At 33.9% G+C, this 27,930-nt stretch overlaps 1 pseudogene; it reads right to left on the bottom strand.

The window, feature by feature from the left end:
• Nucleotides 1-48: 48 nt before the first annotated feature.
• On the bottom strand, nucleotides 49-27,930 carry LOC109446200 (glutamate decarboxylase 1-like; annotated as a pseudogene).

The raw sequence follows: 27,930 nt of genomic DNA, 5'->3' as shown, positions 1-27,930 counted from the left end.
TATTTTTATTTAGTGTTTATATTTGGTACACAACTACATATGTTAGTATCATAAATCCTTCCCAACCCTTTCAATTTTATCAACAAAATGGTCAACAGCTGTTTGTCTTGTGGCAAGATTGGAAAAGACCATTTGAAAAAAACTTACTTTGCCCCCACACGGCTGGTAGCTTATCATGGCTGTGCCTTCCTCATTTGTGCTTTAATCTTTGGAGCGATCTGTGTGTAAACGCAAATATTATTAAAAGGAAATTGTACAAGTAAATATTCTAGATGGCTACATAACCATCATTAACTTGAAGTAAATTGCAGGCAATTTAAAACAGCCAGGGATAATTTTTAAGAAACGGCTTAGTGCAGGGAGATAAAGCAGAATGCTCTATCTTTGTACTGTAGCTCTCATTACTCCACGATTCACAATTAACCAACTCGTAAAATATGCAAGTGTGCTAAGAGGCATTAATGAAAGTCATGTGACATTTTGCTTATATTTATATGGCAATTCAAATAGAAGTTCTGGAAAAGAGATACAATGAAATAGGGAGTGGAAAAAATAGCATACTTTGGTATTATAATTTTCATTATTTGAAATAATACATCTTGAGTTTTTCTACAAGGTCACTGTTTGGCAATAAAACATAGTTTCTTTGTAAAATTCAGAGACATATTCTGCCTGTTTGCCTTGGACAGCTCCTAAAGCAACACCCCACACATGACAGTGGATCATGTTAGCACATTCTTGGGCCATTATTATAGGGCAAAGAGACATGCGGGAAAGCCAGAGGAGCGCATTCGATAACTCCTTAACATGCCCCTCTTCTCTAAACTTCTGCTTCTACACACAATTTACCTTTAAAATGTCACAGATGCCACCCGTTACTTAACTTCTTACATAATGGCAATGCAGAAGCAAATATACATATATATATATTCTCTTTTAATGGCCAGACATTTTGTTTAATGTCCTTCCCTAACAGGACCACAACAGGACAAATACACAGGATATTTTACTGCCTGAAATATTTTTTTAAATTGTTTCCGAGCCCCCTCGCCTCCTTGCAGAGCCCTAAAAGGGACTGCTCTCTGGTGGAGGAGTTGGTTCCTCCTGGAGCCAGCTGCTAAGTCTATAAACATGTGCCTCGTGAAATTTTCTGATGATATATAAAGCTGATGTCCTTAAACACTGATATCAGATGGTTTCTGTTCAACTTATCTTAGGGTTTCTCACATTGCCTGCGATAAGTGGTTGTGATGCTGGCATAACTCAAAGTGACGGCAATATTATAAAATGTATACATACGATGCGTGCTTAAGATAGGTTAAAAACTTACAATAAATATATGTGATAAAGATCATACATTGGTGGTGATCCTCCTTATTTTAATATAATTATTAAGGTAAAGATGACATTCCTTTGGATTTTTTTTTCAGGGTTGTTCATTGATCTGTAATAAAATGTCTGTCATATTTTTGCTTCGATAACCTTATGATAAATATTTCAAGTTTGATAACACTTCTCTAAGTATCTCCGCTATTGCTCTTAGGAATTGAAATTATTTATAGCTGTCTTCTCTCCCACTAAGCCTTCTAGTCAACTTAGAACTAAGAGTCTATCTTATTCATTTTATACCTCTGGAACAACTGGTAAATATTAACTGACGAATGAATTAACAAAGGGTAGGAAACTCAGCTGATTTCATATTAAAAAACCCAATAAATATGGTTCTGTTATATAAAGGATGACTGGATTAATGTGCAAAATGACTGAAATCCTGAGATTTCACTCTGCTCCATACAAGTACTAAAACAGTGGCTTAGGACCACATGAACACTATCTACTGACCAATCAAACTAACCAGACACATTATTTAAAGGGCAATATTAAAATTAAAAACACCACACACACACACACACACACACACACTTACAAACTTACTTTTTGGAGTTCTTGATCTCTTGCAAAATCTTTTGGGATATGTTTAAGTCTTGGTGGAAAGTACCAGAAGCAGATATTGGTGAATTCTGGCTAGATCAAAGATTAAAATTTTACAAGTATCATTAAAGCTCTACCTAATTCCTTAATTATTTCAGAAGTATGTTAATTAATTTAATGTTTAATATATTTTAAAAATAGGCCTAATACATGACAGGCACTGGACACAGAGATAAAAGAAATAGTCGCTGTCCTCACCAAGTGCCCAGTCTAGCACAGGCTCTTCTGTCTTTCTCCAATACCTCTCCTATTATATTTCTTAACAATTTTCCTATCTCTGTAGGTCACCTTCCCCATGCTCTGGTCTATCAATTCCTTCAAAGCATCTTTAGCCAATCATCCCACCACCATTCCTCAAAATATTTAAACAAATAAGGTTGGTTCTGGTTTTATATTTGTGTAAGATTATATTAGGTTGAGTATGGATGATTGATTAGAGGACAGAACAATTGAAGAGAGAAGAATATTAGTAAATAAAATATTATCGTAATTCAGGGGAAAATGGAGAGAACTTCACTAAAGTAATGGCTGGGGCTATAGATAGGAGGGTTTACATTTCCAAAATCTTCAAAGGACAGAATTGATCTACTCTAGGCTTTCACGATGAATTCAATTCTCTCACATACATAAAGGGCGTCAAATATATGGTGATGAAAGGAGATTTGGTTTGGGGTGGTAAACACGCAAATGAAATATGTATGTATATATAGATGATGTATTATAGCATCATACACTTGAAATCTATATAATTTCATTAACCAATGTCACCTCAATAAATTTAATAAAAAATAAATTAAAATAATATGTTTTTAAAAAGATATATAAGAAATTTCACTTAAATTATAAAAGCTCATTTCAGAGAGGAAAATTAACTATCAGAGAATGTATATAGTATTAAAAACAAACAAACTCCTTCTCATCTAGTTTCCACTTAAGACTGAGGGAGACTCACAAAAACTAAGATAACAATATAGTCAGAAGGAGACAATTTAGAAGAGCGATAAAGCATCTTTATATCCTAATAGGTACTTTTATTAGTATGATTTAATGCATGCATTTGATACTTACTGGGCCTTGAAGAGTAAGATGGGTATAATGTTAGCAACAATCTCACTATTTTTCATTAATATCTATTAATACTTAGTGCCATAATAACGATTTACCAAAGATTATCATATAATGTAAAGCCTGCCAGAGTCATATCATCAACTGTCTAGAAATCCAACTGTATATTTTAACATTGCCAAAACCTAAATCTAAGAACAATTAAATTACTCTTGATTCAGTGCCAGAGAAATCAAAAAAGCAATTATAGCCAAATGTTTTCATTGTCTTAAAAATTAAAAGGTTGAATATAATCATCCAATTAAGTCTTTTGGACCCTTGGCTTATAAGGCAAAGAACTTAAATTAAAAATGTTTTATAATCTAAAATAATTGCATTTAGATAAAATATTCATGATAACTGTTAAGCATACTTTTTAAATTATCTCAAAATATTAGATAGGTAATAGATTCAGGTATTAATACTCAGAAAAACAATTATGTCATAAAGAAAACAATAACAGTAACAAAAAACTAAAAGTCCTTGCCTCTGTATCACACACAAGCTTAAAGTTATCTTTTTCCTTTAAAACACTATAGCAGTATTTTGCACGTTCCATATGTCTGTCAATCTGTGCTTCAAAACCTCAGGTTCCCTATAATTTGAGCAAATAAAATTAAAATCTCCATTAAAGTAAGTTCCTTTAAATTACATTGAAGGAATTCCTAAACTTTATTTAAATGTACTTATTTTAATAAATAATATGACATTATCTTACTACTAGTAGCTGTTATCTATTATCATTTTTATTTCTATCTCCTCAAACTGCTTTTACTCCCTACTGTCTGTAGAACTTGAGGCAAATTATTTAACCTTTCTAAGCTTCCATTGCCTAGACAAATGTTTACTGGATATTTTGATATGAATTTTTTACCTGTCTAGTATGTGGAACAAATTTTTAAATTTATATAATGCACAGAATATTTTAACACTACATACCTGGTATATATAGCAGAAGTTCAACAATTGTTACTGTTAAAATATTAGCTTTATACACTTGGTTTAATTTACGCTTAAAAGAACCCGATAAGGTGGGTAACTGAGGCACAGAAAAATTGGCCAGTCTTTGTCTCCATTTGCCTTCTTTCCCTGGGTGATTTCTGTTGTCTTGTGGCTCAAAAAAGTATGCATTTTAGGTTGATGACACTCTCACTTATATTTCCATCTGAGATCTCATCTCTGAAGCTCAGACTCATATATTCAACTATCTACTCAAATCTCCACTTAGATGACAAAAAACAAAATCTCAAAATGATATGTCCAAAACTGGCCTCCTGATTTTTCTGTATAGACTTGTTTTTCCCAGTCTTCCCAATCTCAATAATATATCAGTTTTATCGTTCTCGCTAAGGCCCAAAAACATTAAACTTTTCTTAGCCTTGACCTTCCTCCTTTTCTCACATTCCACATCTGATATTTCAGCAAATTGTATTGGATTTACTTTCAAAATGTAATTCATATCTAATATATCTTAACCTATTCACAGCCACTATGCTAGTCCAATCATTCTCTCCTGCTGTATTGAAATTGCTTCCTAAATGATCTCTTTGTTTTTTCCACACATCTATGTCCATGGTGAGGGTATGCATTCACAGTCATTCTAGGCTTGCGTAATGTAGAGCCTTTACATATGAGGTGGTACTTCAGTGTATTCTCAATTAACTCTCTACTTAAGCCTTTGTGATCAAACCTGGCTTCACGGGCCTACAACCTGTACAGTCATATAGGGCCCCATACTCAGAAGGGTTTCATACTTAATGTAATGCTAAATTTATCTTGGACTTGCATGTTGTAAATAAAATCTAATGGGATAATGGATCATGCATGTCAGCTAAAGCGATGCAACATACATGTCTTCCATTCTTGGCCACTCCATGCACACAGAGCATTTGCAGTCGACAATGAGCATAGAATTCCACTGGACCTATAATATATATGAGTTCAGTGACACTCAATGCAAGTACAAGGTAAAATGTTGTATCTACAACTCAATAAGCCAAATGTTAAGAGCCCCAAGAGGCCTTACTTTCTGTTTAAATCAGAACTTGTTTCCAACTGAGACAAAAGGCAATGATTCTAGGAAACATTAATAACTGAGGAATGCTTTCATATCCTTTCTCACAGTATTTCCATGTTTTAACCAGCTCACTCCACTCTACAAGTAACTGCATTGATCTCCTTGTAGTGTCTTCACAACAGACATGCTTCCATCTCAAAGCTTTTAAATTGAGTTTCCCTCTAACTGCACTTCCCTCTAACTAAATATCAGCATGTCCCCTTCTTCATGTTCTTCAGTTTCTGCTCAAGTATAACCTATTTATTGACAATTATCATCCTATTTAAAATTATAAATACTTACCCCTAGTACTCCTTTGTTCTTTATCCTTTTTCAATGCCTTATGTTTCACCACAGGAAATACATATATGAATCAAAACGTGAAAAAAGTTTTCATTATATAAACATATGATCAGATCTGTCAACTCTCACAATTTTAAACAAATATTGGTTTGGAAAAAGCATTGTTAGTCTTCAATATGCTTAAGAATAGGAATGATTAAATATCAATGCATTCATTTATTGAGATAAGCACTTTATCACTTTATACTATGCCAAATATTTTTCTTTAAGGGTAATCTGGTTCAGGGGAAGCTATAAGTTGTAAAAAACAAGAAAATCTTACAGAAAACTTAATTGAAATTACCGATAAAGAATATTCTTATTCTTAATTCTAACAAAGTGGGGCTAAGGATCACGGAAGTGGTAGCCATAGAGCTTATTACTCTCTACAAATCTTCCATATAGAATTTTTGGTGGCATTCATGCATATTAAGTTGGCAATTTAAAATATCAGGACATCTGTCCTTATTGTGAATGCATAATTAAGGTTCTTGGAAAAGTACAAAGATTGAATAGTAAAGACAATTGTACTTTTATTCTAAACTTTATTGGACTCTGTTAGCCCCGATCCTCCAAAAATCAGACACCAAGATGGGATTAAAGGTGGAAGGGTTTTATTAGTGGAAGTACCTGCATGAAAGACAGTGGGAAGAGCAGTTAGACAGGGAGAGCTATCAGACTGTGAATAGTGTGACCCTAAGTGAAGGGGAAGAAGGAAGATGGAATAGAAGCATCCTAGACCACCATGAGGTCCAAGGAAGACTCAGAAAAGTCATTGGGGAATCTTCACACCAAGTCAGCAATCAGAAGAGTCTCCTGTGTCTCAGGAATAGGATGCCTTAGAATCCCTCCATGCTCAACCACTGGCTGGGAGAAAACTTTCTGAAGCATAGCCTCGAGGCAAATGTAATTATGAATTTAAGAGAAGCAGATGGGACTCTTGGACAATTAAGCTCCCTATAGCATTTTCATGGCCAAAACATTCATTTTATGAATCCAAAGCCAGCCCAACCCATGTAGAAAATTCATCTACAAGGAAACTTTTGCCTTATATTTGTTTTTGCATATATAATCAAAATTTGTAGAATCTAATGTTATGATTTTCTCCTTAATTATTTTGTAACCTATCACAGTATTTTATGTAATTAATTTTGTTTGTAAGAAATGTGAATTTCGTTAATGATGACTCCTCTTTCTGCCATCCATGAATTATTCATTGTATAATTATAGTAAATAAGGAAAAATATAATTTTTTTCATTTGTCTCTAGACTTTGTTCCTAATGCCTATTAGTTTCTCAACAGTACTGATGGAGGCCCACATATGAAATGTTTAAATATTTAATCACTATACATCATACTACAAACTTGCAAGTTAACTCCTCTTGTTCAAGCCTGCCATGGATATTTACCTGAACGTAATTTCTGGTGTATAGGAACGTTCTTTAGTGGGAAAAGCATTCCCATTACACTGAGTTTTTGTCCCCTAGCCCCAGGAATGGCCCTGCTTATATATAACATCTGTTTAGGCCCTGTTTTTATGAAATATTATCCATATGCAAAAGATGATGAGCCTGCTTTCTCATCATCACCCTGTGTGAATTTTTGGCATTCCTGTTGTGCCATGAATTATATTAAGAAAAACAATATGGACTTATAGAAACAAAATGGATTTTAGATTTAGGTGAGTGGCCAAGTCTGCTTCTTAGAGTTAGTTTTCATCCCTCAACAAGCTACTGTTTCTTTACCTATTTAATAGGCATAATAATACCTACCCAAAACAATTGTTGGGAAACATAAGCTAGAGAACATATAAAGATTCCTAACCCGATAGACATTCAATGAATGGTAGGTCCATTTTATAGAGTTGATGTTGTCTTTATTTCAATGCCTTACTACCAAAAAGAATTTAAGGTGAGTTATCAATGTATTTACACTATTAGAAGTGTTTTTTAAAGCCTATATTAGAACAGGGTGACAGTAAGGTTAGGAAAGAGTAGTTGATAAAAGATAAAGTTAGAAGAGAAAATGTGTGCCAATATCCTATACACTAAAGAAGAATCATGAATTTGCCTCTGTGATTCATGTTAAAGAACATATTTTACCATTTGCATTTTGTGCTAGGAGTTCCATATCCATCCAACAAAAAGCTAACCAATCATTCTGGAGAAGTGTCCCTACTCTGGCACCGACACCTGAGGGAAGCCCCTTGAGATTCACAGGGTGGGAAGTGTACGGAGTGGACAAGGTTCTCAAGGACATGCCCATAGTAACTTAGCTCACTCTTTAGGGCTTGTCTTCATCATGTCCCTCAACATGGAACAGTCAATGAAATAAAACCTAGAAGCACTTCCGTCAAAGTAAGGAAAATATTTTCATATTTCTGGATGAGAGCTTGCTGAGCAAAATTACTGTCAAACTTGAATGAATGGCAAAGAGTCTTGGAACTTAAAGGCGAAAAATGTGTCCTTTTTTTTTTTTTTTTTTTTACCATATCCATTTATTTTTCACATTCTAGAGGTATTAGACTTGCTGCTGGCCTCCTGCGTAGTATAACCATCTGCTTTCATCAAAAGGGTAATGAAATCTTTCTTATCTCCCCAGGAGTCAAATGCTTTCATTCTGGGTAGAAACCTCTTCTCTCTCTCTCTCTCTCTCTCTCTCTCTCTCTCTCTCTCTCTCTCTCTCTCTCTCTCGGCCCAGCTCGTATATAAGATTCCAGTGTCCTATTTCCTTCTCCTATAGTATAAATCCCCTTTGCATATGTAGAATGCTATGACGTGTCCTTGTCATGTTTACCCAAGGGAGAAATGTGATGTGGGAAATTGATACTGAGATATTCTGTAAGTAGATAATTGATCTTCCTCTAACCCAGAAACCTTATGTTTGCTGTAAGGATAAAATCAATAAATACAAATACTTAAAATTCATCAGTCCAGTCAGTTTTACCCAAGGCCAAACAAAGTAGTTCAGGTACACAGCTCTCTGAGGTTCTGGCTTAATTCAGGCCAAATGAGCTTATCTGTATCTTTTGATCTGCTGGTCATAGCACCTTAATGGATAGTTGAACTAATTCAGTGGATCACAACCAGCTCTTCTTTAAATGAGATAGAGTAAAGTAGGAAGTATTAGAGAATTTCATATGTTATGAGGTTTTTATCATGAAATTTTTGTTTTAATTACTGTGTGTGTGTGTGTGTGTGTATGCACATTGTTTGCAATTAAAAATACTGCATTTTCTTTGAGAGCTATTTAGGAAATAATGAGGCTATAATTTGGGGGTAGTAGAACGCTAAAAAAAAATACAATAGTCTATATTTTGTATCTAAATAAATAGGACCTAATAAAAGAGATGGCAATTCCTACCTTTGTTTTCCACATTAACCATGGCTTAAAGTCGTCAACGTGTCGGCCGCACTGAATAGTTTTATTTCCAGTGTCAAAGTCAATACTGTAGAGTTTATCTGGCTGGAAAAGATATCCAGCTTGCATCTGGTTGCATGCTTCCAGAAGACCCTAAAAGAGGAATAGTGTATCTAATATGTAAGTCATACACATTTGAAGAAGAAACCACAATTTTTTGCTTCAATTCACGTTTCTCCTTGACATGTACATTTAAATAGGATTTTGTTTATTTTATATAAAAATATGTTACTTTCTTAGAATTTTACTATATTCAATAATTGTTTGAATTTAGCTGGAACAGCAGGTGTTATATTTAAATGGCTACTTTATTTTTCTTTAATTTTTCTTAAAAGCCTTGAAGTTTTGCTGTTCTTTTCAAATTACGTGACTATCGTGTATTGAAGCTAATGAGAAGTGTTTGCTTTGACTAAACTCTAACATGAATAAACAGTTTGGGGACCAGTCAAATAAACTGCTCTGATAGCCACAATAGGTAAAGAATAAAATAATCAATTTATTTCATTGTGTGCTTTCCTAGCCATTTCCTCTCATATAGTTGATTTAAAAAACATTCCTCCTTATTGGAGAAGAGAAAATTTGCTTTAGGTGGTTGATAAATAATCACTAGAGAAAAGAAACGTTTTTCATCACTCAGTTAGAGACCCTTTTCTCAAAGGGTGTGTTGCTTTAGCTAATGAACGCTAAATGTGTGCATTGACAGGGTAGAGCTTAACTATATACCAAGCATAACTTTTTCTATAAGAAGCAAGTAACAATACATTGTGTTTATTATATGCTGGACATTTCACAAATACATATCATTTGATTCTCACAGAAACCTCATAGCACAGGTACTATTATTTGATCAGTTTTACAAATGGAAGAAACTAAAACTTTTATATCTTATGTAATTTTCAAGATCATATATCTATACAGTGATGAATTCGAGAGCTAACAAACCAGCAATTTTTCTTAAGAGTTTGTGGAAATCCAACTTTCGAAGCAAGAAAACTCACAATCATTTTAGGATAGGTTTATGGATCTAGGAGGAGGACCAGATTATGTCGTAGGGGAAATGGAATAAAAATGATACCTTAAAAAGGAGAATACTTCATGTATATGTGCCTTGAGTGCCCTATTTACACATGTAAATATTTTCTCTTCAGTCTACCTCAAACTCCCCTTTTAATCTTTTGTTAGCTAAGAGTTGGAGACTGCTTAAAATATTTTACAACAGTACAATCAATATGACTACTATCTATCATTTCTGATGTGATGATTAAGCTACAGTTAGGCATTAAGGTAACAAATATTTATAGTACCTACAGTCTGTCATACATTGTGCTGGGACAGTGGACTTGCGGTAAGAAAAACAGTGGAAGAGCTCTGCCCTCATTGTGTTTACAATCTGTTGCAGGACGTTGGGTGGGTAAGGTCAGGGCTAGACACTAAACAAAATATGGCATATGTGAATGTAAAATTGTACTGTGAGACATGCTATGAAGGAATTTGATGGTGCTATAAGAGCATATTCTGTTCTCAAGGTCAAGGATTTCACCTAGTCTGAAGGTCAAGGAAGTCTTCTGGGTAAAAGTCATTCTTGATGTCAGTAGGAGCTAAACAAGAAAAATGTTGGGGGGAGGGTATTGTGGGAGTGAAAGTAGAACCAGACATTGATCCGCAGAAGGAGAAGCAAATGCAAGGTCATAAGGGAGGGAGCTGCTCTACACCTTCTTGGAACTAAAATGTCCGCAGGTATGAATGGCAAAAAACAAAAGGACGCACAAGATGGAGTGAGAATGCAGAAACTACACACCCACCCACACCTTCCCCACCTTGTAGACCAGGTTGAAGATTTTAATCCCCAACCTAAAAGCAGTAAGAAGCCACTGAATGTGTTTAAGTTTTACATTATGAAAAGGTACTTCTGGATGACAGAGATTGATATGATTAGCATTTCATTCCAAAAACACACAGTATTTTCTCTTTGCACAATTAAATAAAGGATATTTAAAATCAGTTTATTTTAGCAAAATGTATGTACTTATTATCGCCTTTTCATCATCAGAAAACATGTTCATTAGATACTGAATTTCCTCGGTTTGCACTGCTCACTAAGACATGAGTCAAAATGGGCTATATGCAACCTTGGGTATCAAAATGGCTTAATAGATAAGAGTCACATGCTCCAGTTAATATAAGGCCACACCAAAATAAGCTTGTTTTCCAAAGATGACCTTAAAAATAGTAAAAGCTTAGTGTTTTAGAGATTCTTCTCTATTTCCATTGACCATCTGTTCATCTTTAGGAAAAAGACAAAAAGAAGTACAAAACAAAAAGCTTTCATTTCTTTGAAAAACAAATGATAAGTCATTAGGTAGAATGAAATGTACTATTTCAACATACTCATTATGGATGAAGAAATCAGGGGAGACTGCAGCAAATTTGTATTTGAGCCCTAAACATAAAGGTGTCCGAAATCTGAAAGTTGAATATAGACCTGTTAGCACAGGGGACAGAGAACAAACTCAAACGCTTCATAAAAAAAAAAAAAAAAATAGCACAGCCACATTATAATGTCTGGGTGCTGGACACACATCAGTGGAGAGGAAGGATTAGCCTGTTAACATGCAGGTTCCAACACACGGCACCTGCCATGTTATTGATGGAATACTGAAGGGACGCTACTGTCATAAGGCCAAAGGAGCAAATTCTGAAGCGGAGCTAATGGTTCTAGCCAGAGTTGATGAGAACGACCTTAACTGGAAGAGAATAAAGATTCTCTCAGACTGAGGAGGTGATGATGACGTGGGCACTAAGTACTCAAGAGTAAGCAGGAGGGCCAGCTAAGGAAGTTTATAATAGTAAGACAGCCACTTTATTTTTGTATCCTAACCCTTTGGAATACTTGTAAGAGAGAACAAAAACTAAGCTGTAAATGATAGCTACATAAAATGTGTTTGCATCTCTGACAACTAAGAAGACACAAGAATTCTCAAGTTGAACTTTATAATTGTATCTTTCCTTGTAGGAGATCGTAGGGTTATATAGCATCATATTTACTCATGATGGAAATAAAATACATACATATAAGTGGAAAAGAATTTCATACAACCATCGATTTGTACTTTCTATGCTAAAACTATATGACAGTTACTCATAGTTAACCACACTTAAAATGAGTCCTAATTTTGGCCCTACACTCTGAGATGACAAATTGGTCAGTAGGCCAGATGTGACCCCGTAAGAGAGGGCTTGTTTGTTTCGTGTGTTTTTAATAAGTGAGACATGAATGATCAGGTTTTCCACAGGCCTCATTCTGTCCATTGTCTCACCCCAGATCTTGTCTACACAGAGTTACTTACTGCCTGAGTTCTATAGTCATTCGATTTTGTACCCAATGGCCGCCACTGAGAGATCAAGGGTGAAGGTCAGTTTTCCTCAGTAGGGCAAATTGTATTGCACTATGTTAATTCAATGAGGCCATCATTATTTTGGTTTTAAACATTCACAGTGAAGCTCGTTATTACCAAGACATCCAGCATGTCGCTACTTAAACATAGAAATCACTTACTTTTTCCTGACTCAGGATAGCAGAGCTCTGAAGGGGGACACCCATGAGTTTATGTGGATTCCAGGTCACAGACTTGACTCTAGGGGACAAAACAGCTCTAATTAACGGAAGAGAAGCCTAAACAGGTTCTTTTGCTTTCATAAGCAATGGCCCAGGTCTCACCTTTCAATGCCACTGAGTTTATAGGCATGTTTTCTAGACAGCAGCAATCCACCTCCCCACGCTGCCTACAACAGATACAAAGGACATGTGTTCTTACATGATTTCTCTTTAAATAGCATCGACTACTTTTTCCTAAGTTAAATTTATTTCCGAAGTTGATGAAGATTTAATTGCTATGCTAGATAATTATAAACTTGGCTATAATTATCCTACTTTTAAGAATAATGCATTTTAAAATCTCCGCCTATGAATTCTCATTGTCTATTCATGACACAATTAAGTTTTCGGTTCCTAATTAATTCAAACAGATACCTTCTGTATAATTTTCAGAGACAAGATAAAAAAAAGTTGGCATCAAATTTGGCAATAGTAATTAAAATCTCTACATACAATATAACTTTAAATTTGTCCAACTCTAATTAAAGCCAAAGAATTTTTTACCCAAAGTTATCGTACTAAATTAATAGCATCAAAAGTTTTGATTTCCTTAACAGGTATTAATCAAGTAACATATATTAGAGTAATGGGCTAAATTGTTTGATTTCAAATCGGGTTTAATTATCCCTTGAACTTGATTTTCTACATTTTTGGTTGAATATTGATAGAGGTTTTGACTTTTTAAAATCACTTGATACATCTGTATTTCTTTCCATGATACTGTATTAAGTCCATGAAAAAATTTTACGTAAATAAGACTATTCTTTCTCTATATTTATTTATTATAAAAATTAGGTGACGGAGAAATGTTCTTGTCTGTAATGCTAATTCAGAGATGTTAAGGAGTGTTCATAGGATACATATTTTTAAGGGAAATTAGGAGCCAGACTAACGGATGTGACTTACGTCCACATGCTTCCAGAGTCTGTGCGTGTCACGAATATCTGTGCGTCACGGAGAGGGTCAAAGGCCCCAAACACTGCTGCCCACTGTGGTAATGAAACAAAAAGGAGTTTGGGCCAGGTGATGACAAAAGCTGAGTCATTCTTACAATCTCATGAAGCCCAGAGGAATGCTAATATTGTTACTTAACCGTTACATTTCTGTACATCAGGAAGCTGGATAACTCTGATTAAGGGCATTAAGGACCTGACAATTTCAGGTACTTACAGGTACTTACAGGATTGGAGAAAGAAGCTTCATCATACAATAAACTAATATCACTGCTTCTGAGTTTCATTTATTATTACGACTCTGTGAGTTTATTTTCGGAAAAGAACACCACAAAATTAGAGATGACCAAATTCCTTTAGTTAAGAAATATCCTGGTAACTTTTCTTTTGATATTTAACTAAAACAAAATTATTAAAATATACTGCAACATTACCTAATTATTTCACTTTAATATTATTTAAAAACTTTCTACATTTAGTTTCTACATTTACTTTCTACATTTACTTCTTTTAGAAGTAAAATAATCAATAAAATCTTATTAGTTGTTTTCCACTAATGAAAATAAGTAAAAAAAATAATAAAGATGCATTTGCACGCTAAATATGAAACTACAACACACCTTTTTTTTAGCTTGTAATGTATTTTTCTGTACCTCAGCTGGAATCATCTTTTCCCTTAAAAATACAAATCCACACTGACTTATTATGACTGAATAAACATACCAATTCTACCAACTAGAAGAACAAACGATGTGCAAGATTTTTTAAAAATTCATTTTTAGTAACTCCCAAAGCTATTTATAGCTGTATGAACAGGCATTAGGTAAATGTTCAGTTCCCTAAAACCGATGTTAATTATCACATTGTTTTAGTTAAAGAATGTTTACTATACTACTCAGTCATCTTAAAATTTGCATTATTTACTAATCAGAAGATTCTGGTCTTTCTGAGAAAGATACAAAATGATAATCTTTCTTACCTTCCCTCCCTTCCCCTCTTTCTCTCTGCTTTCCTTCCTTCCTTCCTTCCTTCCTTCCTTCCTTCCTTCCTTCCTTCCTTCCTTCCTCTCTTCCTTCCTCTCTTCCTTCCTCTCTTCCTTCCTCTCTTCCTTCCTCTCTTCCTTCCTCTCTTCCTTCCTCTCTTCCTTCCTCTCTTCCTTCCTCTCTTCCTTCCTCTCTTCCTTCCTCTTTTTCTTTCTCTCTTTCTTTCTCTCTTTCTTTCTCTCTTTCTTTCTCTCTTTCTTTCTTTCTTTCTTTCTTGTTACTAAACTTTAATTATAAAGACCTCTTGACATCAAGGTAGAAAAATCAGGTATCCAAGTTGAGGAGGAGGGGAAATAGGGTGCCATGAATTCAGGTGGCCTCATGTTTCTTCACAAAAATTTCTGAGGAAAAAAAAAAGATAGTCAATATTTTTCTATTCTCTACAGCTATCAGATTAAAACCTACCATGCCTATTGGTGATTCACTAGACACATTCCTGTTAAAGTCAGGAATAAAGTAAGGATGCTCACTACCATAAATAGTGTAGTATTTTTTTCCTAAAGAAATAATCTATTTGTTAAACAGATTAGATAGAAAGATAGATAGATAGATAGATAGATAGATAGATAGATAGATAGATAGATAGATAGGAGTAGATAGACAGTAAAATACGGGAAAAACTTAATTGGAGTACATATGGCTGTACACCTGAAATACCTAAAATTGATTATTGAAAAACTTGAAAATAAGATGTTGAGCAATTGAGTGATTACAAAAGTAATTCATGTTCCTATTTTTAAAAACTAATCATTGTGAATAATACAATATATCCTATTCATAATAGTAAAAAAGATGTAAGATACCTGGGAGAGGGATTGTCAGGAAATGTGCAAGGACTATATATACATAGAAAATCAAACAGCTTGAGATAAACACTGTATTGAATAATACATTTATAAAATGTATTTGTAAGATAGTTTATACTCATATATTTTATATTTCAAACTTTCTAAATATGTAAAAATTTCTTATAAGCCAATAAAATAAAATACCAATAAAAAATGAGCAAAGAGCAAAGAGTATATTCATGATAACATACGAGTACAATTAGCTGGTCGGTACATTAGAAGATTTCCATTGCTTCAAACAACGAAACATCATTTTTGTCTATCAGAAATTTCAAGTGTAAAACTATTGATAATATTTAGCTTTCATGTTATATATAATAAGGCTGTCAATTAACTCAAAAATGTTTGAAGGGCAAATGAAAATTAAGAAAGCAAGTTACAGATACCACACAGAATTGATATGCATAAAAATGATCTTCCAAAATATATGTAATATTTATAATATTTTTTAGTTCTGAGAAGTAAGATTCAAGACATATGGAAATATATTTTCACTTTTTAGACTTCTAATGCAGTTGACTTCTTTATTTCGAAGCATCAATATATTGATAATTCAACATACTTAAAATAGGAAACAGGTGGCAATCCCACTTCTATGAGATTATTTTAGTAAAGAAATTTTAACAATAGGATAGTATAAATTTGGTGCTTCTTTCACAATAACTTTTAGTTAAAATTTATTGAAACTAATCTGGGAGAGTATTCTTGCTAAAAGTTGAAATAATAGGAAAACAGGATTTTAATCTATGAAGCGTAGAACTTTTTTGCGTAGACATCTCTTAAAAACATCTTTATCAAATGTGTTTTTATTTTAATTTTTATTAAAATATATTGAGAATATATTAAGAAACATACTTTTTATCACATTTCACTTCAACTACATTATTGGTTCCAATACCAAGGATTGCTGCAGCTATTTTTACTAAATAATGACCCTTGAGCAAAAATGAAAATAAGAAAGGCATTAATTTTTCTGCATTGAATCATCATTTACACTAGTGCATTTGGGGGCATATACACATACTTTGAATAGGTTTACGCATGTGTACTCGTATATGTACAAGTACAGATCTCAAGGCATATTTCCAGATTGTCACCGTGACATTTGTTGAAATGAAGAAGGTTATAACACCTCTTTTTGGAAGGCACTGTCACAGAACACAATGCTTCACATGCAGTGGGAATATGAATATTCTAGTTCTCTGTATATACAGTAAGTCATGTCATTTACACATGTAGTGCTAACATCCTCCAGGTAAATCCTTACCTTTCAGGAAAGCTGTGATTCTTGCATTACAGTTTTTGTTTTTGTTTTTTTCAAGAGCAAGGCCTAGAGAAATGCATTGATTTTGATGCCTACAATTCTTAATTCTGACTTTAAACTTTGATTTCTTGCCTTCAAGGTAACTGCTATTTCCTTGTATCATTCTCCCTAATGTAAATATCAGTAAGATAGTAGCCATTCAAAAGATAAACTTGGCCTGGGTTATTTTCAGTTGCCAGGAAAGACAAGATAGATAGATAGATAGATAGATAGATAGATGATAGATAGATAGAGATGATAGATAGATAGAGATGATAGATAGATAGAAAAAGAATATACAAATTTAAAGTCCTAATCATGCTTTCATTTCCATGGAGAATACACAAGTTAAATAGGAAGCAATTTTAAAAAAATGTATATCATGGAATTTCAGTTCATTTACTCAGTATATTTAAAAAATATATGTCAAATGATCAAAATGATATTTGTAAATAAGCATCTTGTTATATTAAGTTTTATAGTAAATTACATAACATACACAGCAGAGGTCTCCAACTTGATAATATGCGTATAAAACGCCAATTTGAGCTTGGCAGTGGAAGCGTATTACAAGCACAGGGATACTTTAAAGAAAACCCTGTGTTTCCAGGTACTTTTAGATAGAATTCTCAAACTAGGACTACTATTACACTCTAAGATCACAAATGTTGTGTGTTAAAAAAGGAAAAAGTGACCAGATTTATTAGAGGAATGAATTGATTTCTTTTAAAGAAGTTTTGTTGCTGTGAACAAAATTGGAGCACACAATAGCCAAGACCTGGAAACAACCGAAATGCCCATCAGTAGATGACTGGATTAAGAAACTGTGGTACATTTATACAATGGAGTATTACGCAGCCATAAAGAAGAAAGAAATCTTACCATTTGCAACAACATGGATGGACCTAGAGAACATTATGTTAAGTGAAATAAGTCAGAAAGAGAAAGACAAATACCATATGATCTCACTTATATGCGAAATCTAAAGAAAAGAATAAGTGAATGAACTAATCAGAGACAGTTTTGGAAACATGGAGGAAAAACAGAGGGTTGCTAGAGGGGCGGGGGGGTGGGGATAAGGGGAAGGTGAGAGGTTTTGAAAAATAGTCGGTAACCACAAGATGGTCATGGGGGTTTGAAAATTAATTTGGGGAACGTACAGAGGGATAGTGGATGGGGGGAGGGGGGTTCACACAGTGTGAGGGATATAAATGATAAACGTCTAAGTTTTGCTTTGTCTTGTGCACCTGAAACTAATTAAAAAATAAATAAATAAATTTGAAAAAAATAATAAAATAAAATAAAATTTGAAATTTACAGTAAAAAAAATCGTTTTAAGATTTAATTAATTGTTTACATTATTATGACTATGTAAATAACATTTATAGCTGAGCATTTTAGGAATTTAATAAAACTACATTTCCTTTTTAAAAAAAAAAAAAAAAAAAAAAAAAAAAAACCTAAAGGAGATGTCAGTGACTACATTGTCAGCATCAGAAACACTTGGTTGACGACTTAGTCTATCAAACTTGAGCTGTCTTTTCAACTCATGCGTTTGGTCCTAAGTGGAAAAAAAGCAATAACAACAACAACAAATATATATATATATATATATATATATATATATATATATATATATATATTTTTTTTTTTTTTTTTTTAATTGGGGAATATTGGGGAAGAGTGTGTTCAGTGTGTTTCTCCAGGGCCCATCAGCTCCAAGCTCCAAGCCATTGTCCTTCAATCTAGTTGTGGAGGGCGCAGCTCACTGGCCCATGTGGGAATCGAATTGGCAACCCTGTTGTTCAGAGTTCGCACTCTAACCAACTAAGCCATCCGGCCGCCCCCCAAAAAATGTATATTGATCACATTCTTTTTCTCTTCATTCAATATTAAAGAGAACCAGTACATCTGTAAAATTTTTATGGCTTGATATTTTTGGTAAAGATAGAAGAATGTTTTATATTTTAATCCTATTTTTTCTGTTAGTTTCTCATATGTTGAAATTAAATTTTAATCCTGACTTATGTGTATTGCTATCTATAGAGCCTATATTGACTAGAAAGTTGTTTTTTTCACTTTCCAATATCAATATGTAAATGACAGAGATGACTGAATATATTTAACGTAAAGATGAAGGCAATGTTCTCAGTCTTTCAATTACTTTATCAGTTTATCTTAAGAGATTCTTAAAATTTGGAAAAATCTATGCTTGATACTTTCTTGTTCCGAAACAAATAATACAATGCATGGCAATGCAGTCATGTCCTTTGTTTTGATTGCTGGATATTGTTTATAATGGGCTACTAATATGCCATGGAGGTTTGATATACTCCCACTTATGGAAGAGAAATAGTAACTGTTAACCTAATTTCAAAAATCAGAAATGTCTTGATAATTTGAGAGTTTTCTGAAAGAAAAGTGGTGCCAAATCACTGATGTTATTTTTAAAATATCCTTCCTTAAAAGTGTTGAGGGAAGATCAAATAACACAATTCATAACTTTTAGATTTCTGGAAGCTTTGTAATTATAACCAACACAAAGGCTTATGAACATTTCTCTCTCAAAAAGAATAGTATTCGTTGATATATATTCTGAATGTCTCCTAATATATATTTCATTTAGCTTCTAGAAATGATTTCTTGCTTTTTCTTACCAGGTGAAAATATTCCATCTGCTTCTGTTTCTACCTAGGCAATAATTTCATACATTTTCTTGAGAAGGATTGTCTCCACGACAGTAAATACTGGGGCTATTTCATATGTAAACCTATAATACATATACAGAAATTCTGTGGATTATATGAAAGAAGATAAATAAAATCATGTGTGAGATAAGATTATGCAGATTTTTGTATTTTATAGATTGTGCAAGAAATAGTTAAATATTATATACTCAAATTGCTCCTTCCAGATTAAGAGTGAATTATTTCTACAAAGAAAATCGCATGGCTTCCACTGTTTTGTGCAGTAGCTGAGGATTTCTTTTCCAACAAAAGTAAATTTGAAAGCAGCTCCCATCTACTCAACACACACACAATACTGCTAGAACCAGAAACTGCCCACTTACTATCATGAAAACATATAAGCCATGTAAACACATGGTGGAAAGCTCAGGAACTTAGTTGTCTGACTTCCCAGTGGGCAAGTTACATAGACACATGTGTAGAGCTACAGACAATGTTTTGCAGAACATGAAAGAGGTAGAAAAAGCCTTTTCTAAAAATTTATTGATAAATGTTTTCTACCTTAAGATTGTGCTTTAAGCAAACACAACCAAAAAAGACTAAAAACTTATATTTTCAATAACAGCTTGACGCAAGTAGATGGATCAAGAGAAGAACAATGTGGGAGCCACGGAAAGGAATTCAGAGAGGACCATTATGGGGTCTCTTCTCTAGGTGACACTGTGAGGTCAGAGTTGGTTTCACAGGAAGAAATTGGGAATAGAAAGGAGACTGTGAGCTTTTCTCTATATATACCACATATAACAAACAATGACGTATTTACAATGGGTTCTGAAATCAAAGAGTGAGTGGGTTCAGTTATTTCAAGAAACCTTTTTATTTGTTCTCAGAAAATTTCTTAAGGACTTCTTTAAGTGTTCTTATGTAAATGGTATCAGGTACCATTTATGTGCCACTTCAGATGCCCTCAGCTTGCTCTGTCTCTAAGGCCTCCGGATAGCATTCAGGTCCAGCCACCACCATGATCTTTCACTCAGATATTCCCACAACCTGACAGAAAATTACCCCCCACCTACACTGCAGTCATTGACCTCCAACCTGGGGGCTTCCTTCTGGCTAGACATGATAAGTGATAGAATCAGCTCAAAGTCCCAACATTGCGTATGAGGAAGTTAATATACCACAGTGCAATTCTTTGGCCATAGGAGACCTGGTTGGGCATAAATCCTTCCTCTTCCTCCCTACAGATGGACTGACCTTAGAAGCAGTCACTTACAGAGGGCAACACTCTTGTTATACTAAAGGGGTCTGTAATAGCTCCCATATCACCCTCCTGCCCTGTCCTGACGCCCTTCCTTCTTCCTCAGCCCAGATCCTTGAGATGGCATGCCCTAATAAGGTAGTAACATAAACAGAGACCCACACTAAGAAAAACCATTGCCTATTTGAACGAAGATTCTAGTTCTAAGAGGAACAAAGTAAGAAGCATGCCATAGACACTTCTGTTTCAACAAGGCTCATTTCTGCCAGAACGTGCCGTGTCAGTTTCAGCTTCTACACACACTAACTTTTTGATCCTATTTCAGTTCCACGGAGCAGGCATTCTTATTTTCAGACAACAGAGACTCACTGAACTTCACGGCACCTTAGAGCGGTAGAATTAGGACTTGGATCTGGTTCTCTTTATTTCCACATCACATTCTTTCCCATACTCTCAAATATGGCAAAAATGAGGAAACTTCAAAGTTAAAGAACCTCTCTCAAATCCTTTCTCTTTGCATCGCCCGTGTGTTCTTTCTGCTCTTTCTCTGTTTAAACCAAGAATCAATCGGTTCCTCACACAGAGGATAAGTCTCATAACAATGGGATTCCAAACAATGGAGTAAGATTTATAAATTGATTTTTATGTAACAATTTGTATAACATACAGTATACATCATATTGTCTTATAAGATATAGTTTTTTAAAAGTAAAGTATTGCTCTATGCATGTTTAAATGAAGGGCCATAGTCAGGCAATAAAAATTAAAAATAGCTACAAACTACGTAGGCCTTTCTATTTGCATTTCCCATCTATAAAATGCTGATTACTGCTATGAACTATGCATCATTAAAATCCCAGTGATAACCAAACAGTTAAAATAAACTTCATTTTTCCACATAGCAAAGCAGTCTCTCCTCATAAATGTTTAGTTCTTGGTTTTAAAGTTTAAATTTCTACTAGCTCTCTCTTTTGATTGCTAGTTAAATTATATTAACATCTGACACAGACTGTTTCTTTCAATTTCCTTTCTAATCACTTCCCGATCCCTTTTTACGATGAAAATTATTGCCGTAAAATTAACTTGACTTTAAAACACTGCAGCTATGTAGCTAATTTCCGTATGACCAAAAGTTTTACTGTGACAAAGGTCAAGACTTGAAAAGAATCACACTGGAATTGGATGTGACTTTTCTTAAAAGATTCCTTTCTTCACCTTCTATCAGATTGAGGTTCTAATTTATATTCAGAAAACTTTTCATACACTTGAGTGTCTTTTAGACTGCTATGCGCTGTGGGCTTTTCTGTGTCCTGTTGAAATGATTCTAATCCTAGAACTGGACTCCTAGTCAGCGCCCTAATAATTCAGCCTAACCAAGTGATGGTACTACCTACCAGGGAATTCGGATCCTGAAAGTTTCTAGAGCCTGTCCAAAGGACGAGGTAAGCCACAAATATGTCACCCAGGGAACAGGTAGAAGCTTTTTTGCATTTCTCTCGGGGTACAAATTCGTGGTTTTGATACAGCAAACATCATATCCAGCAAAATGTAACTTCCACAATCGACATCTCCCCTCTCGCTTAACATGTGTCTAATAATCTCACATTCCTTTGTCCCAGAAGGGTACTCACATGTTAGTATTTGCAGCGGCTGTCAACCATTCCCCTGCAAGTCTAACAACATCTAGCCCACTGGAGAGCTGGTTTAAAAAGGGAAGATGTCCTGGAAAAAGGACAAAATGGTGAATGGGCCAAGATGAAAACTCAGGGCTAAAAAGTGGTTAAATTTGATAGCAACTTCTCAGTTAACAGGTATTCATGGATCAAACATAACTCAAGTAATTATTTCATTTAGTAAACATTACTGAGCAACTGTCCTATGTAGAAACAGGTGGGCATAGCTGCTACCATGTAGATCTTCCTGACTGATGGATATCTCCCCAAACCAAAATAATTTAATTTATTTTTTTGTTAATTAGTAAGCAAATTATGTATGATCACACCAATTTTAAAATGCACTGGATAATTTAAATGAATAAAAATGAACCATTTTTCAACAGAAATGTAAACTCAAAATTATTTATTAAGTCTTTAGTTTAGGCACACCAATTTGAAAATCACCTGTTTTAACACCGTATTTTGAGGTGTCTGTGCAATCAACCAGTAACTACTCCAGAGTCAGAGAGGTCAGACAGCTCTAAGTTAAATCCATCCAAACCGTCAAGAAGTTGATGAGGATGATGAAAGTCCAGTATTGTACTCTTACCATCAGAGGTTTATTTGAAGTATTGCAGAAGAATATTTACCACTTGTAGCAGAAAACATTTTGTTAAATCTAGAGGAAAAATAAACAGCAAGATCAATAACTAGAACGCCAAAGAAAATGACCATGGGATAGAGTTTTAATCACTGGAAATTAAAGATATTAAAAAGCCGGGACAGATAGCAAGCGCAGTAGCATTTGTCCAAGTCCTTTTCATCACCTTCTTTTAAAATCCCATTGGATAACAATTTTCACCAAAAACAAATCATTTTAGATTAATGCCATTGACAATCCACCCTTCAAGATGTCCCAGACAGACCTTATTTGATTGCCTGTTTCAAAAACGAGCTGGTAATTGTCTTTTAAAAGTAAGTCAAAGGATCAGATCTTAAGGAAATTATAATTGCTTCAATAAATATGTAGATGACAGAATTTTTTAAAGGATAAATCAACATTTGCTAATGACATCCATACCTGAAGCAGAAGCATTTGATAAGTTAGTTGATAAATTTTCCCTGTAAGCATCTTTTTTAACGTCTTTCTCAGTTGATTGAAAAATATAAACAGATTGTTTTCTTCTTTGTTCCTTATATAAGTTGAAAGAAGAAAATATTTTGTGAATATTAAAACATACTGGTAAGATGAACTTACTACTTTTATCTGTAATCAAATAATGCCTCCAAGGAATTCATAATGATTGAAATTCTTTTTATTTTTAATTAAAGTTTATTAAGGTGACAATGGTTAGTAAAGTTATGAAATTCTTATTTAAATTCACATGTGATCCCTGGTGGATAGGTTTAAGTGGAGAGAAACACTAATTCTACTGAAATTATGTGATTATTTATAATTATTTATAACCACATAGAGAGCACATGATATAATTCTTGATTGTTAGTTTTATATCAGTTTAGTGTACAGGATTCGGAATTTAGTACTAGTTAAGACTTATCGTCTTTAACTATAAATAACAATGCTTACTACATAGTAAGATCCTGCTATTAACATTTACCTATATATAACAATGTCTACTCTATATTAAGAGCTCTAAGTGCCTTGCACACATTTCTTTTTTAACTTCCCTTTTTTTAATTAGTTTCAGGTGTATAAATCAATATCATAGTTAGACATTTCACCCCTCATAAAGTGTAATAGATATATATGATGTCAAAGGGGCAATAGATTGGGGGGGGTTAACCCCGCTCCCCCAATCTATTGCCCCTCTGACATCATATATCTCTATTACAATTCCATTGTCTCTGTTCCCTATGCTGTACTCCATGTCCCGTGACTACACATATATTAAATTATAGTTGACATGCAATATTATTCAGCTTCAGCTTTAGGTGTACAGCACAGTGGTCAGGACTTGCACACATTTTAATCCTCACAATAATCCTACAACATTAGGACATTTTCCCCAGTAAGTAGATAAAGAAACAGTTTTAAAGAAGTTACATAATCATACTAATTAACACTTTCTGAGCACATACTGTGGCCCAGGCACTGTTCTAGTATCTCACATGTATTATTTTATTCAATCATTATAACATAGGGTCATGATGTAGATACTATTATTTTTAACAATAAATGGCTTTATATGGTGAAACTAGAATTTATAGACTTCTGTTTGAATCTAAAGACCAAAGATAACTTCTTTTTTAAAAATTAATATTTGAAAATAGAAAGTCCTGAGGTCTTCTTCCATAAAAACATTAAACCAAACATCTAATCGAACAAACAAGTCATTCATAAATATCTTTTAATGTTTTGCCTAATGTGGGAGGGGGGAAAGGTAATACAAACTATAATTCATAAAATCAAAGTACTTACTTACAGTTATATAGAGAAAACATGAAGCAATCAGAAAATGATTTATGGCTAACTTTTGTAGTTTAGATTTTATAAGCTTAGTAGTATTAATTGTTTCCGGTTGTAATGGATTTTTCTTAAAATAAAGTGAGCTATTTTCCTATGCATTACAGATTGCTTTTGTTAAGACTGTACCAAGATTACTTTGGTTTAATTTTTAAGCATTGCTACAACATTCAAACACTTTTAAGTGTTTGTGTTTGACAGATAAGAATGTTTTATTGCAGTTTTTTCCATAAAGAATTAAATCCTACATGAAAAATTGTACATAAGAAAACACTATATAAATTACAAAAAGGTGAGATTTGCAAAGAATGCAGTGTACTTAAAAACAAATTCCCATGAATGTTTTGACCCAGTAGACATATAGTACATTATTCTTTGTGCAATTTTTTTCCTATAGGAAAACTGCTTTTGATTAAGTTTCACTGCTGTAAACAATGAGTAATAATTTATAAAAAAATAAATCCTAAAGGGACTACAGGTTTAAAAGCATCTCTCTTTTTAAATAATTAGTGAAAACAAAAATCACACACAAAAAAGTGAAATTAAAAAAAAAATTCCTATACATGAAACAGTATTACAGAAACTTTATAAATGAATTATGTAGAAACTGTAAGATTTGATATATTGACATAAGAATTATATTCCATTAGTAGTCCTCTACATCGACTCTACCACCTAAAACTATGTTAAATTTGTATTTAATAACAAAATTGTTGTTTTAAACACATAAGTAAGACAAAGATTGCTGATACGCTTCTATCAAAATAATGTTAATGATTAGTAATCATAAAATAAGCAAGATTTGTTTGACAGTCTGTAGTGCTTGACAGGTAACACTCAAAAGCCCACTCTCTTAGCTAATAATAACTCCCATTTAATTCCCATTTCTTCTCACAAAATTTCAACTTACTTGCAGGCTATATCCATACTTCTTGAAATCCATGTACTGTGAAAAAATAGTATCTGCTTTAAAAGAATACCTGAAGCTAGATTGTGTTTTTATGTGATGGAAAAGAACTTGATCATCAAAGATGTGTGACTGCTCTAATTTACAATATAGACTTTTTTAAAGTACTTGTTTGATGACACAGAAATTTAAACAATTCCATTATTTGTAAAAAGGGCAGGGATGCAATGCCTTTATTTGTTTAGAGACTTAACTAACAGATGATTGTAATGTATCTGGGTTGAAACATCAGTGCTTTTTAAAAGTAAGATTTAATGTAAAAAAAACAATGGGTTTCAACTTTCCCTCTGACAATTACAATTTTCATCTGCAGGGTGAAGTGTTAGGTACTTAATAGTAACATTCTAGAGTAGAAATGAAAAAAAAAAAATGCATAGGCATATTAACAGTATAATTCACAGTCTTGTAACACAGGAATTAATTTTTGCTTTTTGGATTGAGTAAGATATAAAATAACCCAAAAATACATAATGACCATCACTTCTGAGCCCCATTTCCAGGTACACATTTTCTCAAGAATTTATCAAATGTCAATTTATGCCTTGGGATTATAGCTATTGAACCGTTTGCTGATCAACATTATTTGTTTATATTAAGCAAGTTAAGCATGTTAATGAAAGAGCGTGAAAAGACTGATGATTCACATAACAAAATCACCTGGGAATACACTGGCCTCTATTCTTACTTCACTCTAATAATAACAGAAAAAACGTTGTGGATTATCAAAAGCCATCAACAACTTCCAGCCTAATTTAGGCCAGTTATTACAACTTTGTCCCCATTAAGGTGTTCACTCAAAGCCTGTAACAAACAAAAATATAAATATTTGATGATTTGACAACCATTTGTTCCTTTCCTTTCTCCTCTTTGTATTGCTTTCCAGTGGAGTTGACTGATGATTGTGGAAGTGACACAGCAGTGGGAAAATAGAAAAGTCAAGCTCCAAAGAGCCCACAGTTGTTTTTCCATTTCCTTCAATGATCTGTAGAGTTTCTTTGCTCTAATAGTGTCACTACATCCACAAAGAAGATTGTCCCATTGTCCTCAGCCAGAAAAAGATGAAATCTTCTCATGACTCCTGGGCACCTACTCTCCTCCATAAATACGCCCACCCACATTCTTCCACTGCTGCGCTGAGACAACCATCACATACAGAGCTCATCCTACAAAACTCCCTACCTCCCTCTCTTCATTGTCATCCTCAGGCCACCCCTTTCTCACACATGACAACCACGAGCACTCTATTCAAAAGGACTCAAACAATCCCACTTCTGAGGAAACGGGTTTCAAGCCATAAAGTGCTCTCTAACTATCATTCCATTTGTTTTCCCATCATGTCCTAACTCCTAACAATTAAGTCTTTATTTATAGACATGCTGAGCATGAAACTGACGCTCTCCAGCCCTAGTGGAAATTCATGCTTTTAAAAAAAATTTTCACGTTAGCCTAATTTATACATTTGTAAAACACATAAATTGAAATTCAAACACAATTTTTCTCTAGAAAGCATGTGAAAGCTTTCTTACATTATACTGCATAAGATAGGACTGAAAAAGGGGACAGGAGGATACTAGTCTCCTCCTAGGATTGATAATAACACTAACAATACAATCTATAGATTTCTTTCATTGAATCCTCACTGCATTTCATAGTGTTAAATATTTTTTATATGTTGTATCCTCATAGAAGTCCTACGAATAGGGAGCATTATTGTCTTTTTTGTTTCACGTTTCCCTTTACTTCAGTTCCCCCAGCGATAAAGTGGGCATTGTAATAACACCTACTCATGGGTCTATGATAACAAAAGAGACAATGCTTCTAATGTGCTTATAACAATCTATGAATTCTTTATATCATTCTTTTCTCTGGCAACCCCTACAGACAAAACAAAAATAAACAAAAAATAATTTTGAGAATGCCACTGCTTTGACCAAAAATTTGTAATGAATTCCCATCCACTATATTATAGTCCTTAAGTTGACCCTTCCCTTGCCTTACCTCCTACTACCATCTACAGGACCTCTCTGCACTCAAAAGTACATTCACTCATTCTCTCCCGTACACTTTACTTTTTCTTACTTCCCTGCATTATATCTTGTGAAATTTCATCTGTTTTAAGAGCCTTCCTTCCTACTTTCTTCCAGTCCAAAGCCCACAT

This window comes from Rhinolophus sinicus, chromosome 4, assembly GCF_057876585.1.
Source record: "Rhinolophus sinicus isolate RSI-liver-muscle chromosome 4, RSI-T2T, whole genome shotgun sequence".
In the NCBI taxonomy this organism is placed as follows: Eukaryota; Metazoa; Chordata; class Mammalia; order Chiroptera; family Rhinolophidae; genus Rhinolophus; species Rhinolophus sinicus.
The sequence above is the reverse complement of the archived record's forward strand: the minus strand, read 5'-3'. Positions and strand labels throughout refer to the sequence as shown.